This window comes from Solanum verrucosum, unplaced genomic scaffold, assembly GCF_900185275.1.
Source record: "Solanum verrucosum unplaced genomic scaffold, falcon-dt-bn FXZP01000128.1, whole genome shotgun sequence".
NCBI classification, from domain to species: Eukaryota; Viridiplantae; Streptophyta; class Magnoliopsida; order Solanales; family Solanaceae; genus Solanum; species Solanum verrucosum.
Genome location: NW_026020327.1, coordinates 756,338 through 774,153, shown reverse-complemented (window position 1 = coordinate 774,153; position 17,816 = coordinate 756,338). Strand labels below are relative to the sequence as shown.

Below are 17,816 nucleotides of genomic sequence, written 5' to 3'. Positions count from 1 at the left end.
GTTGGGACCCGTTTGTCCCCAAGAATACTAATATTTGTAACTACCTCCTCCGAAAAAGTTTGAGTTTTGATTTGAGGGATAAGGGGAACTATAATTCCACAACATTTTATTATTTCAATTTAATATATAAACAACAATTGCTGAAGTAGATTCCCTTTGTTGTTGCCCCTTTCGGCGGTAAAATGGTGATTTAGGTTTAAAAAGGAACAATCTGATTACGATTGATCAACCTAGTCTAATAATATATAGATAAGGGGAACTATAATTCCACAACATTTTATTATTTCAATTTAATATATAAACAACAATTGCTGAAGTAGATTCCCTTTGTTGCTGCCCCTTTCGGCGGTAAAATGGTGATTTAGGTTTAAAAAGGAACAATCTGATTACGATTGGTCAACCTAGTCCAATGATTGATATATATATATATATATATTATTGGACTAGGTTGACCAAATGAAGAAGATCTCTAATCAACTTGTTATTTGTTATTTGTTTGACTTAGGGGTCCCAAATATATTGCCAGTTGCCGTTACTTGCAACATGTACAATGTTGGCTAATTCTATAGAAATAATTTGTTTTTGAATCCACCAATTAAAGTTCTAAATATGAAGAAAATTAAATTATCCTCTCTTAAAAATGAATACTTTAATTTTATATTATGGTTTATGGTTCTCAAGCAACAAGGCCATTTCTGGGAAACCAAAGTTAGTGGATTTATGAAGAGATAACGAACCCAACAAAAAGATCAAAAAAGGCATTAAATATATTACCGACTTTTATTTTAAAAATAATATAAAAATTTCCTTTATTTTATTTTTATTAAATTGTTATTAATTGGGGTCAGGCGAATACGAGTTCTCTTACAAGTCAAATAAGCGAAAAGAAAATCATGTCTCTTTCGATTTTAATTTATTTATTTGATTTTGACTTAATACATAGTTTCAAAAAGTAAAGAGAAAACTTGAGTTTTGTGGTCTTACAATAAAATTATGTAGAATGTTCTAAAATATTATTTTATCTTGTGGTCTTAACATGATATGATATGTGAAAAGTTGAAAAAAAAATACCAAAAAGGAAAAAGCTTTCGAAACGGACTAAAAACAAAAATAGAACAGACACATTAACATGAAGAAAGTATAGAAAGATACTTTTAAACTTGTTTTAATTAAAGCTAAAATAGTGAAATAAGTTTAAAGCCATAAATTAGAAAATTTAATTTGTATTTTGCTTATAAATCATAAGTTATAAGTTCATTCTAACATAACCCAAGTATTGAATAAGTGGAAGCAAATTATAACTTTATGGGTGTTAATTACCATTTCACTCTTGCATTTCTCTTACAAGAATTCATTGCTCTAACTAAATGAATAATTACAAAGTTATAATGTCTATTAGTCTAGCTAACTTAAGTTAATTTTTAAATGAGTGTCATACATATATACTACACATACCAACTTTAGTTGGATAGTAGTCTATTATCAAATTACTGTTTTGGACCTAACTCAGCCTCAAACGCTAGTTCAAATGTAGGATGATTGTCTAAGCTTATAACAAGTCCTGAAATCTCGTCCCAATCTAATGTGAGATCAATCTTCACCACCTCCTCATGCCCAGACACTGTCTGGACATGAGCCTGCACAATCATGGACCGGAAAAATATATTCACAACTTCCACAAGGTCCAATTAGGGCTCTATATATATCGGACCCGATGTGCCTCAGTCTGATACCATGATACCTAATTTTAATTGCTAGGATCCACACCTTCATGTTGGAGAGGTTCAATCCTTACTATGACTTCTTGAACTGGTGGTGATGATATAGTGTCACTAGCCACATCCTGAGAGTTTACAATTGAAGTTGTACTAATAGAATTGTCTTTGACAATTTTTGGACAAGTCTCAATAAGGCAAAACCTACAATTAGGGCAAGAAGAGTGGGAATTAAGCCATACTGATACACTTAACGTGGAAGCAATGGTTACACTAAGGTAACACTTTAACTTTTTCCCCGATTCCAAAATTCTGATAAGCAAATGAAAGAATCAGAGTCAAATCCTGGATGTTTCAATAACCTAGTAGTGTAGGTTATAACGGGCAACGTCCCGAGGGTTTTCTTCCTATTCCCCTTATTTGCTAGCTTTGTTGTAGAAGAGTTTCCATGATTTAAGGATGATTTTTCCAACAATAGGCTAGAGGTTCTAAATGCACACTTTATGATTGAGTTCAAGAAAAATGTACAAATCAAGCCACAAAAAATTACTGGGAAAACTATCACAACTCTTGCATGAATCGGGAAGTAATTGTGAAAGCCAGTGTAGAAGTTATTTTTTTTTTTTATGAAAGTCGTGACCCCTCCATGACAATTAATGTATTTTTAATCGACTAGCTTTACTTTTAAGCGCTACAATTTAGAGAGCAGCTTAGTGTGATTTTACTATTAATGCATAGTTGGATGTTCATGTACTATATATATATAGGAGTTGATACACTAGTTCAAAGAAAAATTCAAAATAATATGTGCATCTGTTGAGTAAGAACCAGTTTGATGTTCATGTATAAGGTCTTTGTTTTGTTTTTCCTAGACAAAACTATGAAAAAATGTAAGCTTAAAAGATTGTAAAAAATTGTGCATCATATACTTCAAGATGTGACACAACTTCAGCTTATCGAGCACATGACTTTAGGCCGAAAGTTGTGGAGGATACATATTAGACCTAATGTAGTGGGATCTGAGAAGGGTAGAGTGTACTGTCCTTCAGAGGCGAAAAAATAGGGCTCTAGGTAGATTCGAACCCTAGTCTCATGGGTGGTTCCTCTGGCTTGTACCAACGACACAAGGACACCCCTATACTCCTCATATGGGTGCACTGTTAATTACTATATCCTAATTTTTGGCAGTTTCTCAAAATGGATATACATATATACACATGATTTTTTTCGAAGTGAACGGGTGCACCGTACACGTGCACCCCACATATGAATAAGTGCCCGCCTCTATTGTCTTTAGTGTAGTGTTGTATTGCTTAGGGTGGTTCGTGTTTCCCATTGCACTAGTTGTATTACTGTAGTTCTTATTTGATATCCATCATTATTTTTTATTGTTTTAAAAAATATATCATAGTATGTTGTTCATTGTGTTTCGATATTATTACGTTATTTTCTTGCTGATTGTTGCTCCCTTTCGGTAGACTTAATTTGCACTATTTTCTTGTGATTTACTATATTTTCTTCATTGTATTTGGGATTGCTGCAGCATGCATTTGAATCAGAAGTCTTTTGAAAACAACATTTCTATACATCTCCACAAAATAGTGATAAGATCTATGTATACTCTACCCTACCCAAACCACTTATGAAATTTCACTGAATATATTGGTGTTGCTTGTCATATATACTCAAATAGAGAAGAAATCAACTACTATGGTGGAGAGGAAATAGGAAATCAAATTTAGGGTCTATTTGAATGAGCTTATAAAAAGTAACCTAATTATAAGTCAAAAGCTAAAAGGCATAAGTACATGATACTTTATTTTTGACTTTTAGATTATTTTGAAACTTTTTTTTAGCCTAAAAGTGAATGTTTAAAAATATTTTTAACCTTTTCAAACACTTCATAACTAAAAAACTGCTTGACAGCCAAAAATACCTAAAATTAAAATAATTTTATCCTCATCAAAAACTATTGAGCAAATCTATTTCAATCTACTAGAAACATGACAAGCAAAGGAAAGAGAGCCTTGCATAATTGAATTTCATGTGATATCACTGATTATATTATTAGTGTAATAGGAAAAGTGGTACCAAATTGTAGTTAAAAAGGTCTCAAAAGTCTTGTAAAATGGTTATTTGTAAACCAAATACTCTTTACTTTTTGCTACGTGTACTTGAACTTTTTTCACTTTTTTGAACTATATGCTCTTTTTAAAATCATTTCTTGATTCCTAGTACAGGACCAAATCTTCAATCCATGTTGTTTCAGATTCCACCAAAGATGCAATCTGATTAATTATAGGATAAAAGATTTGTTAATTGTTTCTTAATGAAATAATTCATGGATAGATGGATAAAGTATTTTATTGATCTCACTTTCAAAATCCTATATTTTGAAATGGTAAAGTTGTCTCGTGTAACCTATAGGTCACAAGTTGGAATCATGGAGAAGCAACCAGTAATGCTTGTATTAGGGCAGACAATCTATATCATACTTCTTGGGTGCGTTCGTTCTTTGGAACATGCAATATGAATACGGAATGCTTTGTGCACGAAGCTGTTATTAATTATCAGTTGTAGTAGTCTAGTAGAACTATTGAAAATAGGAAGGTGATTAGTGGCTATCAACATTTATTACGTACGCTAATTCAACTAATATTGTTAATGAGAAAGTAACAACAATTTGTTGTAGATAACGCTTATGGAGCTTAAGTGCTCTTGTGGTTTGTAATTAAAGCAAGATTATCTTAATTAGAGACTTAATTTTAAGTTAATTAGTAGTACTACTTTATAAAGGATAGAATTGTGGTGTACACAAGGCACGAAAGGTATAGTATTGACAACAATTGCTCTCAATCTATCTATTGTAATTTGCTATTGTGTGAAGATTTGTCTTAATAATTCTTTTTTTTGTTTAACTTTTAAAATTTGTTTAATATCTTTGTTAATTAAATTAGTTTGTTTCTTATCGTCGTTCATTAACTTCTAATTACCATTTCAACCATATTTAGTTGTGGGTTGGACTACATATGCATGTTGACAAGTGGGCCACATTAAGAGTTTTCTAGATGAGGGAAAAAAGTCTGATATACCCTTCAATTTTGTTATTTAGAATTGATACACCTTAGTTATAAAAGTGATGCATATATATCCCTACTGTTAAATGACTCACGTATATTATTTTCCTCTAACGAAAGTAAAAAAAATCAATTTTAATATTTTTTAAAAAATTATTATAAAAATATTCATGTAGAGATATATTTGATACTTCTCACACATATACTTTTTTTTGGCTTTTTTTATTCATCGATTAATTGAATTTATCATTTTCATGATCAAATTTATTTTTTCACTAACTTTAATGTAAATTTCATATGTGCCCCCATTGTTTTTTTACAAATATATATATTTTTTTACAATATATCTAAACAATAATTAATTTTAAATTATTTTCTTACTTTTTTCTCTTTTTCCATTCACACTTTTTTTCCTCATATTTTTACACCAAAGAATAAAATAAGAATAACAAACCCAAATCATGATAATTAAAGAAGTCAAAAAAAATTATGTGTGAAAAAGATCATATATATACCTACATGAGTTTTTTAAAATAAAAAATAATAATTTAACTTTTTGACTTCCGTTAGATTAAAGAGTATATGTAAGCTACTTTTGTAATGGTAGAGGTATATGTGATCCATTTGTGTGACAGTAGGGGTACGTGTGAATCACTTTTATAACGATGGGTATATTACCTCTAAATGACAAAGTTGAGAGGTATATCAAATCCTTTTTCCATATAGAAATGTTAATAGAAAAAATACCCAATTACATAAATATTCCTACAATAATTATTAATTCTCCATATTGTATGAAATATTTATATATTATTTCACTAATTAATAATTTGTATCAGATACACCTAAATATATGTATTGTTGCTATCAAATACACTCAAAAATATATATACATTCTCGATATATTCTGGAATAGAGATACATAAGGAGAGAGATAAGTGAGAGAGTTAGTGTATCCTAAATACATGTGTGAATTCACTTGGATACCGTATATCTGGAATAAATTACATCTAAATTTGACTCCATATATTTCAGATACATGTATCCTGTCGGAATCTAGGACTGAATAATAATTTGGAAAACTCACAGAATTAGGCTTTAAATTTATGAAATTTGTATTGTTTGCCCAAAATTAATTTATTAAAACAAACAGCTTGTTTAAAATGAATAATATTTCAAAAGAATTAGAACATCGAAGAGAGTTTGAATTTCAAATTTAGGATTATTTTGGATAAAATTTAAGCAAATTTTAGACTGAGTCTCGATATTTTTGCTAGTTCTCCCCCACTTCTTTTTAAATGGAAAGCCACTTAAAACTTAAAGAATGAATCATACAATGAACTTCTGAAATATCTCACATGGTGTGGAGCCAAAATAATGGGGCCAGTGTCACTTACTGTATAGTGATAGAAAATGATTTATATAAATACTAGATAATTTAAGGTCTATGATACGGGCTCAATATAATTTCACATATTTTATTGGAAAATTATAAAATTTACAACTTAAGATATCATAATTCCCTCTGGGATACATCCTTAATCCCTATCGGATACATCTTCCCCTCTCGGATACATACCTATCTCCTCTCGGATACATCCCTCTCATAGATTAATATATCATTTGTAATGTATCGAAAAATCAAGGAATGTATTCAAAAACAATGAAAAAATTGAGATTTTTGTAATTGAGGAAACTTTTGAAATATGATGTAATTAGCCTCCAAAAATATGAGATTTATGTACTTTATACAAAAATTTTTCTTCACTAAACAACTTCAATATATAACTTAATAATCTATTTCAAATGTTCATACGACATAAATGCGTCGTTTACAACCCAAATTGAGAAAGTTGAATTCTGAAAAATTCTATGCAACAAGAATTGTAATTAATAAAAAGGGCTAAAAGATTGCAAACTTAGTCTACTTAAGTAAAAAACTTAGCCAAATTGAGTCAATTAGTAAATCTGGCTAAATATTGAATAAAACGAATTAATTCTAATTAACTAACGAGCTTCTTAATCTCAACAAAGTAAAATAATTGACTAAATTGTAAACTAATTAATTTAAAATATAAACCATAACTTGAACTAAATTAAATTAACAAAATATTTGACTAAAAGTGTAAAATCTTTTTAAAATGGTTTTCAATATTTACAAAATATTATTTATATAAGCAAATCATAGAAAAACTATTTATTATCTAAAATATTATAAAGATGACTAAATTACTTTAAAATCTTGAAAAATACTTAAAATTTATAGAGTAATTATTCAAAATCATTTGGAATCTAAAAAGCTCAAAAATTAATACTTATCGGGGAGGGTCTAAGTTGAGTGTCAACATTAGTAACAAAAATATGACCTTTACAATAAAAAATGACCAAGATCATTCATGACTATGCTCAATTTAAAGTTAGGGAATCAACAACCCTATCAATTACAAAATATGACATTTACAAATAAAATACAAACAAATTAAATTTAATTAATTCTAGTTTCAAACTGGAGGGTCTTCCATCTCCTTTCTCGATTGACCCCGTTGACGTTTGAGAGCATGGTATAGAACTTCATACAATAAAATGCTACACATGACAAATCCATAAAAGTCCCTAAGGAAAGAAATAAGCAAAAGGATACACGAATCCATGAACACTGTCGGACAAAAAAAAGAAATATTCTTTTTTGTTAATATATGAGATAAAAAAGGAAAATGAAAAATATGTACAAATTTAATTAACAACTGCTTCATCTATTCATAACAAATTGTATTAACGGAGATATCTATGTGAAGTGAAACTAAAATTAACAAAGATCACATGACAAAAATCGATTGTTATTTAGATAAATCCTTTTCCCTTTCAGCATCTTAGTGACTTCTGTGAAGTTACTACAATATCAATCCCTTTTCCTTTCACAAATTAAATTCTATTCATATGGATATGTCCATGGAATTTTGAAAAATTCAAACATCACATAGATAGATAGAGAGGTGGAAATTTTTCGAACTATGATGGTGATGCAGTGAGACAAAAAAAGTGGTGGAAAATTGTCCCACCTTGTATATGATAGTTGATACTTAAAGAACCTCAACAAACCAAACACCTCTCTATTGCAGAAATGGCTTTGAAGGTTCTCCTCAGAAAAGAGAGCCATTTGGAGAAGATTCATAGCAAAAAAGTATGATTTACTCAATCACTGGACAACTTAGGAGGTTGTGGAAACCTTTGGGTGTAGTGCTTATAAAGCCATAAGAAGATTATTGCCTCATTTCAATAACAACATGTCAATCACAGTTAGAAATGGTTTGAAAATTGATTTCTGGAATGAGGTGTGACATGGAGAAGACAGTCTTTGAAACTTCTTTCCACATCTTTACACTTTGAGTACGTAAAGAAGAAAGACTTGTTTAACACATGAGGCCTTATAGAAAAGGATATGACAATTTTGTTCAAGATGTGTCATTTGTAAGCAGGTAGCAAAAGTCAATGACCATATGTTACTTCATTGTAAGACAACTATGAGCCTATGGAACATGTTTTTTGACTCTGTTGGGAGTTAAATGGGTGATGCCTAGCACAACAAAGGAACTACTAAATAGCTGGAAAAGTATTGGAAACAAAGGAAGAAATGAACACTGATGGAGAACTATACTTGCTTGCATATGGTGGACTCTCTGTAAAGAAAGAAATTTAAGAAGTTTTGAAGAACAAAAGACTAACTTACAGAAGCTTAAAATAAATTGTATAAGTTTTTTATTTTTTGGTGTAAACAGAATCTGGTAGGGGATATAGTAGGTTTAGTTAATTTTATTGGAAACTTGTAAAGTAAATCCATAGTAGGATGTAAGTTTTCAATTCATCATTTTTTGGATGATGAACTTTTTAGTGTGAATACAAAGTTACCCTTCTCTCAAAAGGGTTCCATGTGAATTTGTAGTTGGGTTTTTGTAATTGTAGATAACATTATCTTGGTGTAGATCTAATACATTTATCAATAAAGCCCCCAACAATTTTTTTCTTATCATTAGGGTGGTCCTCAGACAACGGATTTGGGGTATCAACCCCACCCTTAACTCTTTCAGACAACAATCTGGCTTGAATTCTAGCCATACTATTCAGATGATCTACTAGGGTCGAAAGCCTAACGACAGGGACAATAGGTTTCTTCTAAAGCTGTAGTCCAACATGATAGGGTTTTTGTAATTGTAGATGGCACTGTTATGGTGCAGATATAATAAATCTATCAATAAGCCACAAACAATCTTTTTCTTATTATTACGGTGGTCCTCAAACGGATCTGATGGATCCGGGGTATGAACCCCAGCCTTAATCCTTTCAGACATCAATCTAGCTTGAATTCTGGATAGCTAGCCATACTATCCAGATGATCTACTAGGGTCGAAAGCCTAACGACACGAACAATAGACTAAACCAAATATATGAATGTCAATACTTGTCCTAGGAGGCATACTGACACTAGTAAATAATGTACTTGACACTATGATGTCTGTTTTTCCTATGCCACCTAGTGTGTTCAAGCAAAAACCAGAGTGGAGGTGGAAAATGGTAGAATATCTCCTTTTGGAAAGAGAAGTGGAATGAGACAATAGTTTTGAGACTAGCACACCCTGTTCAATAGATAATGCATTTGATGCAGCAAATTACTCATGCAGATAATGCACACTCTTAGAGATTGTAATCAATCGGTTAACATATAATTCAAGTTTGAAAATTATATTAAGATAGATTTTAAAAAAAAAAATGATAATTCAAATTCAATTTATATTATCCAACTATAGAGGAACTATAATTCCACAACATTTTATTATTTCAATTTAATAAACAATAGCAATTGCTGAAGTAGATTCCCTACTTGGTGAGAGGTTTCTAGCAAGTACATAAATTGTTGAAGTAGATTGCATAAAAGGATGGTGGAGATTCAATCTTTTCAGCACAAATACGAACCGCAATATACACAATGTATACTATACTACCCAATAATACCAAAATAATTAATAAGAAAATTTTTAACAAGGACAGAAAGATTTTAGACCCCTACCGATACAGATCAAGAAGATCATAATCTCAGATTCTAAAATTATAACTAAAATAAGCATACAATTTTGTATTCTTATAAAGATTCAACCTTTATTTAAATCATTAATATAAAAGAACATTCATGCACCCATTAAGCAAAATGAAGCATACACAATCTTGTATTCTTATAAAGATTCAACCTTTATTGTGACACTACTATTTAAACCATTAATATACAAGAATGTTCATGCACCCAATAAGCAAAATGAAGCATACACAAGTTTTACTGAGGAAAATGATGTGTTATTAGTACTTTTGTAAGTAGACTAAAACAAATACTCAAGTTGGGACCCGTTTGTCCCCAAGAATACTAATATTTGTAACTACCTCCTCCGAAAAAGTTTGAGTTTTGATTTGAGGGATAAGGGGAACTATAATTCCACAACATTTTATTATTTCAATTTAATAAATAAACAACAATTGCTGAAGTAGATTCCGTTTGTTGCTGCCCCTTTCGGCGGTAAAATGGTGATTTAGGTTTAAAAAGGAACAATTTGATTACGATTGGTCAACCTAGTCCAATAATATATATATATATATATATATATTATTGGACTAGGTTGACCAAATGAAGAAGATCTCTAATCAACTTGTTATTTGTTATTTGTTTGACTTAGGGGTCCCAAATATATTCCCTGTTGCCACTACTTGCAACATGTACACTGTTGGCTAATTATATAGAAATAATTTGTTTTTGAATCCACCAATTAAAGTTCTAAATATGAAGAAAATTAAATTATCCTCTCTTAAAAATGAATACTTTAATTTTATATTATGGTTTATGGTTCTCAAGCAACAAGGCCATTTCTGGGAAACCAAAGTTAGTGGATTTATGAAGAGATAACGAACCCAACAAAAACATCAAAAAAGTCATTAAATATATTACCGACTTTTAGTTTAAAAAATAATATAAAATTTTCCTTTATTTTATTTTTATTAAATTGTTATTAATTGGGGTCAGGCGAATACGAGTTCTCTTACAAGTCAAATAAGCAAAAAGAAAATCATGTCTCTTTCGATTTTAATTTATTTATTTGATTTTGACTTAATATATAGTTTCAAAAAGTAAAGAGAAAACTTGAGTTTTGTGGTCTTACAATAAAATTATGTAGAATGTTCTAAAATATTATTTTATCTTGTGGTCTTAACATGCTATATGATATGTGAAAAGTTGAAAAAAAGTACCAAAAAAGAAAAAAGCTTTCGAAACGGACTAAAAACAAAAATAGAACAGACACATTAAAATGAAGAAAGTATAGAAAGATACTTTTAAACTTGTTTTAATTAAAGCTAAAATAGTGAAATAAGTTTAAAGCCATAAATTAGAAAATTTAATTTGAATTTTGCTTATAAATCATAAGTTATAAGTTCATCCTAACATAACCCAAGTATTGAATAAGTGGAAGCAAATTATAACTTTATGGGTGTTGATTGCCATTTCACTCTTGCATTTCTCTTACAAGAATTCATTGCTCTAACTAAATGAATAATTACAAAGTTATAATGGCATTGTCTATTATTAGTCTAGCTAACTTAAGTTAATTTTTAAATGAGTGTCATACATATATACTACACATACCAACTTAAGTTGGTAGTAGTCTATTATGAATTATCAAATTACTGTTTTGGACCTAACTCAGCCTCAAACGCTAGTTCAAATGCAGGAGGATTGTCTAAGCTTATAACAAGTCCTGAAATCTCGTCCCGATCTAATGTGGGATCAATCTTCACCACCTCCTCATGCCCAGACACTGTCTGGACATGAGCGTGCACAATCATGGACCGGAAAAATATATTCACAACTTCCACAAGGTCCAATTAGGGCTCTATATATATCGGACCCGATGTGCCTCACTCTGATACCATGATACCTAATTTTAATTGCTAGGCACCACACCTTCATGTTGGAGAGGTTCAATCCTTACCATGACTTCTTGAACTGGTGGTGATGATATAGTGTCACTAGCCACATCCTGAGAGTTTACAATTGAAGTTGTACTAATAGAATTGTCTTTGACAATTTTTGGACAAGTCTCAATAAGGCAAAACCTACAATTAGGGCAAGAAGAGTGGGAATTAAGCCATACCGATACACTTAACGTGGAAGCAATGGTTACACTAAGGTAACACTTTAGCATTTTCCCCGATTCCAAAACTATGAAAAATTGTAAGCTTAAAAGATTGTAAAAAATTGTGCATCATATACTTCAAGATGTGACACAACTTCAGCTTATTGAGCATATGATTTTAGGCCGAAAGTTGTGGAGGATACATATTAGGCCTAATGTAGTGGGGTCTGAGAAGGGTAGAGTGTACTGTCCTTCAGAGGCGAAAAAATAGGGCTCTGGGTAGATTCGAACCCTAGTCTCATGGGTGGTTCCTCTGGCTTGTACCAACGACACAAGGACACCCCTATACTCCTCATATGGGTGCACTGTTAATTACTACATCCTAATTTTTGGCAGTTTCTCAAAATGGATATACATTTATACACATGATTTTTTTCGAAGTGAACGGGTGCACCGTACACGTGCACCCCACATATGAATGTGTGCCCGCCTCTATTGTCCGTAGTGTAGTGTTGTGTTGCTTAGGGTGGTTCGTGTTTCCCATTGCACTAGTTGTATTACTATAGTTCTTATTTGATATCCATCATTATTTTTTATTGTTTTAAAAAATATATCATAGTATGTTGTTCATTGTGTTTCGATATTATTACGTTATTTTCTTGCTGATTGTTGCTCCCTTTTGGTAGACTTAATTTGCACTATTTTTTTGTGATTTACAATATTCTCTTCATTGTATTTGGGATTACTGCAACATGCATTTGAATCGGAAGTCTTTTGAAAACAACATTTCTATACATCTCCACAAAGTAGTGATAAGACCTATGTATACTCTACCCTACCCAAACCCCACTTATGAAATTTCACTGAGTATATTGGTGTTGCTTGTCATATATACTCAAATAGAGAAGAAATCAACTACTATGGTGGAGAGGAAATAGAAAATCAAATTTAGGGTCTGTTTGAATGAGCTTAATAAAAAGTAACTTAATTATAAGTCAAAAGCTAAAAGTCACAAGTACGTGATACTTTATTTTTGACTTTTAGCTTATTTTGAAACTTTTTTTTAGCCTAAAATTGAATGTTTAAAAGCATTTTTAACCTTTTCAAACACTTTCATAACTAAAAAACTGCTTAACAGCCAAAAACACCTAAAATTAATATAATTTTATCCTCATCAAAAACTATTGAGCAAATCTATTTCAATCTACTAGAAACATGACAAGCAAAGGAAAGAGAGCCTTGCATAATTTAATTTCATGTGATATCACTGATTATATTATTAGTGTAATAGGAAAAGTGGTACCAAATTGTAGTTAAAAAGGTCTCAAAAGTCTTGTAAAATGGTTATTTGTAAACCATATACTCTTTACTTTTTGCTACGTGTACTTGAACTTTTTTCACTTTTTTGAACTATATGCTCTTTTTAAAATAATTTCTTGATTCCTAGTACAGGACCAAATCTTCAATCCATGTTGTTTCAGATTCCACCAAAGATGCAATCTGATTAATTATAGGATAAAAGATTTGTTAATTGTTTCTTAATGAAATAATTCATGGATAGATGGATAAAGTATTTTACTGATCTCACTTTCAAAATCCTATATTTTGAAATGGTAAAGTTGTCTCGTGTAACCTATAGGTCACAAGTTGGAATCATGGAGAAGCAACCAGTAATGCTTGTATTAGGGCAGACAATCTATATCATACTTCTTGGGTGCGTTCGTTCTTTGGAACATGCAATATGAATACGGAATGCTTTGTGCACGAAGCTGTTATTAATTATCAGTTGTAGTAGTCTAGTAGAACTATTGAAAATAGGAAGGTGATTAGTGGCTATCAACATTTATTACGTACGCTAATTCAACTAATATTGTTAATGAGAAAGTAACAACAATTTGTTGTAGATAACGCTTATGGAGCTTAAGTGCTCTTGTGGTTTGTAATTAAAGCAAGATTATCTTAATTAGAGACTTAATTTTAAGTTAATTAGTAGTACTACTTTATAAAGGATAGAATTGTGGTGTACACAAGGCACGAAAGGTATAGTATTGACAACAATTGCTCTCAATCTATCTATTGTAATTTGCTATTGTGTGAAGATTTGTCTTAATAATTCTTTTTTTGTTTAACTTTAAAAATTTGTTTAATATCTTTGTTAATTAAATTAGTTTGTTTCTTATCGTCGTTCATTAACTTCTAATTACCATTTCAACCATATTTAGTTGTGGGTTGGACTACATATGCATGTTGACAAGTGGGCCACATTAAGAGTTTCCTAGATGAGGAAAAAACGTCTGATATACCCTTCAATTTTGTTATTTAGAATTGATACACCTTAGTTATAAAAGTGATGCATATATATCCTTACTGTTAAATGACTCACATATATCATTTTCCTCTAACGAAAGTGAAAAAAATCAATTTTAATATTTTTTAAAAAATTATCAAAAAAATATTCATGTAGAGATATATTTGATACTTCTCACACATATACTTTTTTTTGGCTTTTTTTATTCTTCGATTAATTGAATTTATCATTTTCATGATCAAATTTATTTTTTCACTAACTTTAATGTAAATTTCATATATGCCCCCATTGTTTTTTTACAAATATATATATTTTTTTACAATATATCTAAACAATAATTAATTTTAAATTATTTTCTTACTTTTTTCTCTTTTTTCATTCACACTTTTTTCCTCATATTTTTACACCAAAGAATACAATAAGAATAACAAACTCAAATCATGATAATTAAAGAAGTCAAAAAAAATTATGTGTGAAAAAGATCATATATATACCTACATGAGTTTTTTAAAATAAAAAATAAATAAATTAACTTTTTCACTTCCGTTGGATTAAAGAGTATATGTAAGCTACTTTTGTAATGGTAGAGGTATATGTGATCCATTTGTGTGACAGTAGGGGTTTGTGTGAACCACTTTTATAACGATGGTATATCACCTCTAAATGACAAAGTTGAGCGGTATATCAAATCCTTTTTTCATATAGAAATGTTAATAGAAAAAATACCCAATTACATAAATATTCCTACAATAATTATTAATTCTCCATATTGTATGAAATAATTATATATTATTGTTGACACCAAATTTTGTTCCTCTTTTCTTCTAATTTATTTAGTTGAACTTCTAAATTACTAATAAGTCGAATACTTTATAATTCACTATTATTTTCCATTTATTGCTATTGCTATCGTAATTATCTATATTACTTTAACTTTTTTTTTTTATGATTATCATCTTTTTATTATCGTATTCACTATTTTAAAATAATATATTTTATTTTATCAATATTACTTTTATTACATTAATGTCGTTTTGTTTAAAATAGTACGTTGTTACTTTACTTCAAGTCTCTTACTTTCTAAACTTTTTATGTAATATATGTTATACTAATTATTAAATTAGAAGCTCAAATGATTTAATTTAAAGAAGGAAAAAGGCCATGAAAGCTTATCCATTTTCAACCCATTTACGAGCCCAAAATCAAGCAAAACCCACTAGAAAATCTGTCCAATGTAGGCCCAAACCCAAAAGCCCTTCAGATTATTTTTACTTCCAACTTACAAACCCTACTTTGGTGGCAGCTCTAAGTAACAACGATAACAACGTTCCTCTTTCCTATTTTTAGCGTAAATACAATTTTTTTCATAGCCATGGCAAAATTTCTTCACCATTTTCGTGCAAGTTTTCTACATATCGCAAGATGTGTATAAGTCCAATAGATAGCAGATACGACTTCAGAAAACGGCTCACTATTTCGAGCATAAATCTGAAAATATCACATGAAGGCCATGTCCATCCAAGAACACAACGTTCAAATTTCAAACACATCATCTTCATTTCGAAATCCCGCCCAAACTCCCAACCTTCATTTCCTATAAATACTTGCCCTTTGGCCATCAATAGGGGAGTTTTTTTTTGGCTGGCAAAATAATTCACAAAAAGACTTGAACACTTGAAAACACCACTCTTTTACATTTTAACATCTTCTACTTTATTTCCCGTTTTGCTTGATTTAGTTGGTGGAATGAGCATAGATCCTTGATCGAAAACAACTCAGTTCACTACCCCAAAACAGGTGATTACCATTATCTTTTGAATTTTATCTATTCGAAGTGACATTCATATTTTGTTTAACTTTCCTTTTAAGCTTGTGTTTAAATAATATGAAATAGCTACTGCTTCTGTATCTCTGTTTGTTTTCTACTATGTTTTGAGTATAAAATTCTTCTTCTTTGTTTAAAGTATTTGTGGTTGTGCAACATGTATTCATCATAGTTTAGTTATAAGAACTATTTATGGTAGGGTGAAAATTTTGTTTTGAGTTCATATAGAACATTTGTAGTTTGAGTATCATGTATATTGTGTGCCAATAGATCATGTTAGAAAGCATACAATAGTTTCCTGCTCTTAATCATATTTTAATTTGCTTTTAACTTGTGTAATCATGTTAGAAACTCAAATTTTGTTCCTCCTTTTTTGTTTACGAGAATGAAATTTTGGATAAATATGTGTTGATTTAGGCTTTCAAATCTATTTATCTTTAGTACTAACATGATAAAAATAATGATTAAAAGGATACATTAGTTCTCTGCTTCTATTTAGAATTACTCATGGGGTCTGTTTGTAAAACTAACATGAGCTAAATATATTATTGCTATTTTTTTGTTTCAATATGAATTGATAGCTGTGAGTTTATTTTTTCTGCTTGACTAATCTTTAATTTTGTCTTTTTTTTTTACATGAACACCGAAGTCGAAGAGTCTTACTTTAGAACTCGACGTCACCACCAGACCTTAAATGTGTATCTACATCTTTGTTCGCGCTTCTCACTCTTAAAATACATCCAAACACTTCTCGTTCTCAAAATACCTCCAAACAGAAACAAATGAGGGACTAGGAGAAAGTGGCGGATTTTTTCCTTCTCTATCTTTGCTATTTTGTTTTATGTATCTCTTGTGTGTTTTTCTTATCTCTTAACTGCTGCTTTTTATTTACATTTTTATTACTTTGTTGCGTATGACATTTTGTGTAGTATGCTAGTAGTAACTTATTTTATCGAGTAGATTAGAGTTAAATTTCTTGACATAAAAGAATAGTAGTAATACTTTTCTTAAAACTTAAAATCCATCTCATTCTTTAATCAGTCCCTTTTTTATGATAAATAAGCTCTCTAAAATTAATTTACTGCGTTAGACTCTGTTTTACTACTTCTAATACTTCATTTTTTGATAAAAAAATCTTTTACTTACCAATCCAAATGAAGGTATCACTTATTTTCCAACAAACAAGTTTAAATGTTTTAAAAAACTATTTTCCTTTTGCACATTTTTCAACAAGACAAATTTTCACAAGAATTGACTTTAAAGTTTTCTAACATTTAGCATTTTTACATAAATTTGACTTTCTTACACTTAGCCTAATTAATCAATCAAGTTCGGCCGGTTAACCATTTTTAATGGATCTTAAAGGATTCCTCACCCCTTCCCTTTAGGTTAATTGAACACGTATTTTAACTTTAGGCATGACTTTAATCAATTTTAGGTGCCCTAATTCACCCTAAATAATTAGGTGGCGACTTCTTAAGTTAGTTAACTTTAGAAATCTCTAAATATTGTATACTATTTTGACCTGGTTAAATTGGGGTATAACAGCTTGGCGACTTCACTGGGACTTAATAGGTTCTAACCACAACGGATTTAGTTTAATTAGGCTTTTATGTGCTTACTTTAATTACATTATTTGTTGTAAACTGTTTTTACATGCAATTGATTGTTTGTTTGCTTTGAATTATTTTCACATGATATAAATTATTCATTAGCTATAAA

General features: G+C 30.1%; 1 pseudogene; it reads right to left on the bottom strand.

Moving 5' to 3' along the window:
* Nucleotides 1–1,747: 1,747 nt before the first annotated feature.
* LOC125835695 (RING-H2 finger protein ATL78-like) lies at nucleotides 1,748–11,671 on the bottom strand (annotated as a pseudogene).
* Between the last annotated feature and the right edge of the window lie 6,145 nt (nucleotides 11,672–17,816).